Source organism: Cololabis saira, chromosome 13, assembly GCF_033807715.1.
Source record: "Cololabis saira isolate AMF1-May2022 chromosome 13, fColSai1.1, whole genome shotgun sequence".
Lineage (NCBI taxonomy): Eukaryota > Metazoa > Chordata > Actinopteri > Beloniformes > Belonidae > Cololabis > Cololabis saira.
This window is the reverse complement of record NC_084599.1, coordinates 29,878,660-29,888,124: the sequence shown is the minus strand read 5'-3', so window position 1 is coordinate 29,888,124 and position 9,465 is coordinate 29,878,660. Positions and strand designations below refer to the sequence as shown.

At 39.7% G+C, this 9,465-nt stretch overlaps 1 protein-coding gene across 1 annotated transcript in view; it reads left to right on the top strand.

Moving 5' to 3' along the window:
* The first annotated feature begins 1,461 nt into the window (after positions 1-1,461).
* bcar3 (BCAR3 adaptor protein, NSP family member) overlaps positions 1,462-9,465 on the top strand; it is a 53,592-nt gene continuing 45,588 nt past the window's right edge. Inside the window, exon 1 of the mRNA XM_061738607.1 lies at positions 1,462-1,625. The gene's annotated coding sequence lies outside the window, so the exon portion shown is untranslated. The remainder of the gene's footprint in view (positions 1,626-9,465) is intronic.

The window sequence follows — 9,465 nt, the reverse complement described above, 5'->3', positions numbered from 1 at the left end:
CTCTGACAACGCTGAAAACCTTTGCAAATGTAGGCTTCATCAAAAATAAGTGTAATCGTTTGCTAAAAATATGAAATACAAAATGAATACTAGACATCATATGCAGAAAAGTGTTATCAATAGCTAATGTTATAAAACAGATGCTTGCAGACTATGAACTTGGCAGGAAGACATTTCTCATCATCATTAGCATTGTTTAGCATGGTAGTTTTCCATATGTGGATTCCACCAGCCAGGACACTGAAAAACACTTCAAATCAGATTCTTGTCCTTGATTTTTTTATTTCTATTAATAAATTGCTTTTTTTTCACATCAAACACTCGGCAGCTGAGTCTGTTTGTCTTCACAAACAGAATTAACTGCTTCTCATAAAAGCATCAGACTTGTATAAGTTAGATGACCCTGTGTATTATTTCATCTCTGCTGCAGTAAGCAGCAAAATGATTTTCCTGTCAGTGCCTACAGATGTGTTGTTACCATCATTACATCTGGTTCTCTGGTTGGATAATTTACCTCTCTTTGCAGTGATATTTTAACATGAATGTTATCTTAGAGGCCTTCTCTCTTAGATGTAGCTGAAGATCAAAAGCTGCAAGTATGAAACATCTGTATGTGTGTGTGTCCACGTGTCTGATGTGGGCCATCTGATCATCTTGGCGTTCGTATAGCAGCAGGATGGGCTTGTGCATTGTCTGAAGGAAAAGGAGCACGCACATAAACATGCACGCACATGCACGTGTCTGAGTGTTATCAACTCTAGACAATACAAAGGAACAGGAGGACAAAGACAGGAGAGTGTTGTCCTGAGGGCAGCCTGCACAGCCTCATATGCATGCAAAAAACAGCAGACATCCAGAATGAGCTCATATAGGATGTAGAGATACAAGTAGAGCTCTTCTACTTGTTTTTTTGTCTCCTTCACACATTCAATTTAATCATTGATCACGTCCCCATATTTACTGAAAAGATCTGTGCGGATGAGCTGATTTATGCTTCTGCCAAACTTGAGCAAGTTGTTGAACTCCACAAGTCTTGAGTGCACCAAAAGTTACCCAAACATGTCACAACCATGCTGAGATCACATTTTTTTCTTCCTCTCTCTTCTCTGCAAATAGCAACATTAGGTCACATCTAAATCTTCTTTAAGCACCAGACCAGTTGGTGGTGTTGGTTTAATAGGTGCCAAACAAAAGGACTTGGAGCATGAAATATGAGGCTGTGCGGGAAACACATAGATGAGAGAAGATGTGGGGGGGAGGCAGCAGGGAAGAGGGCAGGGAGTTTTGTTCAGTGCTTGGAGGCAGAAGTTTGGGGGGGGGGGGGCAACTTGGCTTTAAAAAAGAAAAAAAAAACTCCCCCATCTTGCAGAAGAGCAGAAGGAGGGGCTGGGTAATCACAAATCACTCCCCAGAGAGAGAAAGAGGAGGGAGAGGGCTGGGCTTGTGATTGTGCAGCGCTACTTGTTCTTGCCTGTGTGAAGGAGCGTGAGTGTAGAGACTTTCAGCCGGTCAGAAGTCAGTAAGTGAGTCAAAGAATGAGAGGAAATAAGTTTGATCAGAGCACACAAGACTAAGCGCTAAAGAAGAGAAGCGATCACGAAGAGGGGAAGAGGTCACGGTGACAGGTAAGAACGGATAAGATCATGAGAGGGAACTTTCATGCAATGCATGTGTATAGAAATGTGTGAATGTAGATGTTGACGGCAGTGCAGACAGCTACTTTCATAGCAATGTCCTCCCCTGAATGCATTTTTCTTTTATCTTTATTTTTATTCATATAAAGCTGGTTAAAAAAAAAATCTGAATTGACCTTTTTTATTTTTCTTTGGCTCATGTTTACATTTGCCTCTTCCTTGTCCATTCCCTCCATCCCTGGCTGAACTGTTTACAGCTTGCAGTGAGTTACATTTACTCTGGGATTTTTTTTGAGCAAGAGGTTGCCATCCCCAAGGCACTGGGTGTAACTGTGGTTGTTGGGATGGTTGGTGTTGCGCTGTGGAAAAGCCCAGCAGGAAATAATTAAGTCAAATATGACAGATAAGATCAACATCGTTCCTTTATTTGCTTTTTTCTTGTTTGAGTATTTTTAGTCAGTAAATGTTGTTTGTCTTGGCATAATTGTTAAAGGTTGATTTGTTTTTTTCCCCCGTATAGATAAACAAAAATATGATACAATTCCATCCTTATCTGTTCATCGAAGACAGTGCTCCTTAAACTTGTGCAACAAACATGGGGCATTTACCAAACAGCTCCTTACTGTCTGGCTGAGGATTACTGTGACAGGCTGAGCGACTGCTCTTAAACCAGAAACTCTGACCTTACGAGAATACATCTTTAAACAGCACGCCACCCACGAGGGCATGACACACACCTATGTGTGCGTTTGTGCGAGTGTGTGCTGTACTAATAAACACATACGTGCAGCAGGTTATTTCAAATAGTCAGTTTCATTTCTAAAGGTCAGACTAGATGAATCAAACCAGAGAAATTCAGCTTCAAATTAACACTGAGCTGCATCAGATGTGTCAGATTTACAGAGCTCAGGTTTTAATGTGACAGTGTTGCATGTGCTGGGCTATTTATTACGTCTATGTACTTTTACTGGATGATATTTCATCGGGCTACCAGCATTATTTGACTTGCTGGTCTTTACAAGCCGCTATTTAATAAAAAGTTGATTTGGACATGTTCAAGGTAGCGACACGAGAAGATGGTGCACTTTTTATGGATGTATGTCAAAATGTACAGTAAGTTCAGATAGGAGCCAGATAGTAGACATATTTGGGCCTAGATTGGGAGGCTTTTGGAGTTCATGGCACAGTTACGGCACTTGTAAGTGCTACGTCGGCCAGATGTGCCCCAAAAGATCATGAATGGAGCAAACATCTGGCTTTGACATGTGTTGTAGAGCCAAATGTGGCACAAATGTTCTTTGCTGTTTGTGTGGGCGACTGAATATTGAGGTTCCTCTAGTCTAGAGCAACTCGCCATCATGAAATGGTGAGCTTTCTGTGAAAGGTTTCTAAGTGCTTTTAATATTTACAACCCTAAAACTCCAACTTCTTTTTTATCAAATATACAGCTGAACTTTTCAGTTAATCAGTGTACATATATGATGTCATGTTTTAGCGTGGCGTAGCTGTTAGCATGATGGACAGGAAATATGATGCACAGCCAGTTTGGCTGTGGTAAGAGTTAAATTTAAAACATGTTTTTGAACCTCTACAGAATGCACACATTTAAAAATACGAGCTGTGATTTTCTAAAGGCACTTTCATGGTGTAATTAACTCAGAAAAAAGCTAAATGTTTTCACTTGTGTTCAGTTATTAAGGTAAATTAAACTAATCACCGTCTGGATTTTGTTTAACTCTTTCTCCTCTTCAAACTCTAAACAACTTAGTACTTTTGCTCCTTTAACACCTTTGGATTCATATTACTTAATGTCCCTTTGGAGAATAATGAAGTATTTTGAATTCAAATGAAGTGAATATTACGTATTAAAATTCCTGTTGGCAGAAAGTGTGTTTTGAAAACTAACAGACATGATGCTGTATTTGGGTTTTATTAGTGACTTCCTGTCCTTTTCTGATTTATCACGCCCTATCAGCTTTGATTACCAAAGGTTTATCGTACATGCATAACAAACTACAAATGTTGTTAACTTTATATCTTTTCCAGCAACTGTTGTGCAGTTGTAGAAAATGGAACCTGACAATTCCCTGCCACCAAACCCCTAGTTGACATTTAATTATTACTTTTACATAATAATTTACATATATACATGTATATATATATTATAATGCTACTACAAGCTTAGGTAGCCGAACTACAGAAAAATGACTAAATCTGAATGCTTGCCAGCTGACTGTGTTTGACTGACTGGCTCTGGGGAGGGGTCATCAGTGGCTATAGACATCGCATTTCACCACATTCTGTGCAGACACACAAGACAAGAGCACACGCTGAGGGCTTTTAGGTGTGAATGTGTGAGAAAGCGAGAGATTGACAAACACACAGATTCAGAAGTATGAAATGGCAGCTACTGCTGTGGCATTTAATAACAGCCTCATTAACATGTTACACACAGCCTTCACACACACATATGTACATGCTGGTGGGCCCACGCACAGAAGAGCGCAGTAGGACACCTCTCTCTTTCTCCAACAAAGACGGTCTCTACACAGCAGTCATGTGACCCTTGTTCCCATTGTTCACTTCTGGCCTGGTTTTGCCTGTGCACTGTGTGTGTGTGTGTGTGTGTGTGTGTGTGTGTGTGTGTGTGTGTGTGTTTGTGTGTGTGTGTGTGTGTGTGTGTGTGTGTGTGTGTGTGTGTGTGTGTGTGTGTGTGTGTGTGTGTTCATAGCAGGAAGACACTTTAAGCCAACTAGAGGAAACCTCTCATTCCCAGGCATGTGGATGTTTGTGTTCTTCCTCCCTATTGTGTGTCTGTTTGTGTGTAATGACAGACCACTGCTGCAGTATGAGGCATTTACCCGCAAGAAATGAAAATATATTGCTGTGCAAAAAGGGTTTGCAAGAATTTTGATGCCCTTTTTGAATTTTATAAATCTGACGATCTGGACAGTTCCCTTCATCAGAGCCTCAGTCCCAAACGCACGCATGTAGTCCAAGTAAATTAAACGGGACTAATCGAACCTCATGAATCCCCGCTGCTCCCTCAAAAGCCCAATTTTTAAAGCCACAACTCTGAGGGGATTAACCCAAGTGCTGTCGGATGGATGTGTATTCAGAGCTATAACAGATCCCACCATCAAACTGTGCCTCTAATATTGGGTGAATTTATTAAGTTAACGAACGTCAGAGGGCGAAAGCTCAGACGATGATCTCATGAAGCATAGAGGGAAAAGATAAGAAAGAAAGACACATTTGTTTTGTTGAGTCATCGTTTTCTATCACTTAAATGTTTATTCTTCCATTTCCTCTTCCTGTTAATCTACACTTGTTTCTTTTCCAAAAGCCTTGTGTTTGTGTCTGTGAGTTCCCGCCTCAAGGTCTTCAGCAGCCTTGGTCACAAAAGCAAAGTTCGCTTCAGAATGTTTTGTCTGTTACACCATTGTGAAGGAAATGCATCGTAGCCATTGGCAGGAGTCCATTGATATGTCAAGCTGCTGTTTACCCCCCCCCCCCCCCCCCCCTCCCATAGATTTAAATGTGAAAGTTTGCTTTGAAGTCTGGTTCAAGTCTGTGGGACTGCATGTTTAAATCTCCAGCCACAAGCTCATCGGTTCACTCTGTGAAAAATTGCATCAATGTTGTCAGTTGGACTGGCAGTTTGATGTACGGTGAGAATAATAACTTGTTTCCGCCAAGCAGCGCCGCCCTATCCAGTGTGAAAATCACCATGCTAAAATAAGCGTACTGGTTCTGGTCTTTGGAACCCTTCTGTCACCAGATCAAGTGGGATGGTTACTGTGGGGCCAGAAACACTTCAGTCAGTCGACTGATGGAAGAAAGATCATTTGTCATGTGTGACATGGAGATAAACACAGGATGCATTATTTTGAAGCCTTTTCTCAAACAAGATCAGCTTCTTCTCTTCAGCAGAAATGGTATAATATCATGGAGATCCTCCAATCTTGTCATTTAACTTAGTTGCAACTGGAACTATGATGGTAAATAAACCCGAGATCAGTCATTTCCTGGAAAAACAAGGTGTGATCTGTTCTGTGAGAATAAAGTCGTAATAGAATAAAGTCGTAATATTACGAGAATAAAGTCGTAAAATTACGAGAATAAAGTCGTAACATTACGAGAATAAAGTCGTAATGTTGCAAGAATAAAGTCGTAATATTACGAGAATAAAGTCGTAATGAATAAAGTCGTAATATTATGAGAATAAAGTCGTAATATTATGAGAATAAAGTCGTAATATTACGAGAATAAAGTCGTAAAATTCAGAGAATAAAGTCGTAAAATTCCGAGAATAAAGTCGTAATGAATAAAGTGGTAATTTATGAGAATAAAGTCATAATATTATGAAAATAAAGTGGTAATTTATGAGAACTCTAACAGGAAGAGCAGTCTTCTCCCTGTGTTAAAATGAAGAATATTGAGCATCTTGTGAAGTTATATTTATATATTTATAATATATTACAACTTTATTCTCGTAATATTACGACTTTATTCTCGTAATATTACGACTTTATTCTCGTAATATTATGACTTTATTCTCATAATTTTACGACTTTATTCTCATTACATTATGACTTTATTCTCGTAATTTCCTTTTTTTGTTTTTTGTTTGGCCCTAATACTCCGTCGTAGAAACAAAATAAGCGTACCGTGACATTTTTTTTGTCTTCTGTTAGGGAACCAAAACCAGTGGTATGGTACACTTTTTCAAAGTTAAAATCCTTAATTATTAATTTAAATAACCCTTAAAGGACAGTTGCAGGCTTTTGGTACTCATTGCTATTTATGGCCCAATCTGTTTATTAAAGCACCACAGATGCTTAACAGCTACTTTGTTTATTTACTTTTCTGTTAGTTTGATAAACCCCTGTCTTCGCTGTTTCAGTTTAAATTAACACACACAAATGCTGCCGATACTAAGCTTGCATCTGGTTAAAAAAGAGAAAACAAAAACCCACCTACACCCATATAAAAGCCTCTTTTTTTTTCTTTTTTTTTTAAAGCAATATCATTATTGTATTTTTGTTATACCCCCTTTTAAGCTGAGCTTTGCTTTCATGCACCTGAGTGCTAAAAAGGCCACTTTTCATGTTTATCTTAAAAACATCTACAGTGCAGGGTTTCAGCTGTTCCAGTTAAGCTGCCATCAAAGATTATTCCAGAAGATTATTTCACACAGAGTTCTAGCTCAGAGAAAGCACTCATGCTTCATGCGGGTGGCATCCACCTATAGATGGGCCAAACCCACAAGCACACTTTCAAATGTGGGAGGATGTCGAAAATACGCTCCCCTTTCATTATTTGCTTAATGGAAGGATTATGTGTTAATATAGCCGACAACAAACTTGGGGAAATACCACCACACACCAGTGTGTGTGAGTGTGTGTGTGTGTGAGAAAGAGAGAGAGAGATGTAGAGCGACATGACCTGTTGATGAACAGCTGTTGGAGGAGAGCAGGAGGCTGTGAGGGAGCAAAAGGAGGGTGGAGGGTGGAGGGGGCAGAGTAAAGTGTATTATTTTGAGTGGTGGGGGGGATAAAGGAAGAAGGAAACAAAGTAATGAGGCTAAAGAAGAGCTGACATCATGATGGACAGACAGCAGGAGGACGTCTGTGTGGAGAGCGTCCAAACAATGAAAGAGAAAGGGAAAGATGAATGAGCGGGGATGGAGTCAGAAGCGGAGGGGTGTGACTTAAATAAGTTAGGAATGTGGGATAAATGGCATTGGAGGAGGAGATGGGGAGGATGCTGAGAGGAGAAGTTAAAATAGAGAGACAGTTTGAATAATTTATTTAATGGCTTGATCGACAAAGTATTCATGTGTGCAAGTGCGGTGTGTTTGTCTTTTCTCTCGGGGGGAGTGGGTCCTTTCTCCACGGCCGGGGAGGTTGTGTGTCTAGCAGATGGCCGGGGCCACACACACACACACACACACACGTGCACACACACACACAGCCAAATCCCTCAGGGTCCTATAATAGGTGCACCTCCTGTAGTCGTCCTCTCCCCCAAAAGAATCCACTCTGACCCAGCATGCCTTAGTACTTATTTTACAGTGTTTTCTCGTGTGTGTGTGTGTGTGTGTGTCTAAAGACTTCTCTTGTCACACTGAAGAGCCCTGAACCAGCCAGCTGTTCCCTTCTCTAAAGCTGTATTTGCATTTTTATGGACGCTCATCATTACGAGCCGATGACTCGCTGACCCCCTGCTTTGAGTCTACTTTGTGTTTTGTTCTATTTCGAAACAGATTTAAGGCCGACAAAGCGCACACACTCCCCCAACATCCAACACTCTTTGAGTCTTCAGCCAAATGTCAGATATTTTTCCTCTCTCATTTGTATCCAGTGTGGAGGATGCTTTCCAGTTTCAACAGGTCCCGCTTGTCGCCTTCGCCAATTAATATGAGAAACATCTCTCTCACAGCTGAAGGTTATAAATGTTCTCTCATTTCCTTTCTTGCTGGCTTTATTTGTGTGTTAAGTGCATCACTCGCTTCTACAGCAGAAGAGAAGGAAACGAGTGGCCTGAAAAAGATGTCTAGCACATGGGAGCTGCTGGATTTTATACAATCCAACATTTGTACTCAAGTAGATTCAGTTCATTCTAGTTGAAGATTCAGGATCGAGTACTTAGTTTGCCATTCAATTAATGCCATCTGTTTCTTCTCATGAACTTTTGCATTTAAGCAGAACAGATGTGTGAAGTGCAAAAGTGATGAACTCGTAAATTTCTCTTTGGTCTAGTCGGGCTTTGATTTATCTGTGGACTCGTTAAAAGAGTTTGTGGTTTCCTACCATTTACAGTTATATAATTAAGTTCTTTTAGTGTTTGTAATAAAATCTGATCCACTGTAGGTGGTTAGATGGAAACGGGACTGGATCTGATCAAGTATCAGCTTCTTGGCTGATACATACTGATCGTATGTCGGAATGATGACGCCGATTTTAAAAGAGTAAAATGAAGTGGAAAATCAAAACAAATTTCAAACTTTTAGGTATTATTGTTGAAAAAGCCCTTGTTGATTTCTTTTTTTTCAGAAGAAGCATTGGTGTTTTTAACTTATTTAAAGCGTTGGATGATATAGAACTTTAGTTTTTTCTCATTTATTGCAGCTATATTGCAAATATTCAATTTAATAAAGAATCAGCAACATCAACAATGTCGTTTTGACATCGGAATCACAGATCTATGAGGAAGTGCATATTGGAATTGGATTAGATCCCCAAAAAAGTGAACTGTTGCATCTCTAAACGGTGACATTCATGCTTTCAAGAAAGAAGTCTTGTGTAGTAAATAATGCAGCCCTCTTCTCGAGGGTGGTTAGTCTTTCTGTTAAATCATTTAAATGTAAAAGCAGCACAAAGAAACTTTCTTCATTTTTTCTTTGCTCAGTTGCTACCCTTTATAGGCACGGAGGTTACGTTACTTTTAGGACGCGGTTTAAGATTTGCTCCTTTGTTTGGTCACAGTCCCATTTTTTTTTGTCTCTTATTTGCTTCTACCTTGAAGTCCACTGAGATGGTTTCTTCACACTTGAGTGGGTCATAGCGCCGTCAACAATATGCAAAAAAAGCTTTTTGGGAGGGAAGAACAAAATGATGCTTCCTAAAATTAAGCGAATAATGCAATTTCCATGTGCCTATTGATTGTAAGAGCAGTTGATTATGTTTTCAGCCACCTTTTTAATTTTTTTTTTAATTTATTTTATTTAATAGGGACAATGCAGGTTTACATGTGATCACATTCACTCATTACAAACAAGCCAATGTGACTGATGTTCTGCATACAGAGATTATAGCTATTGCTAGTT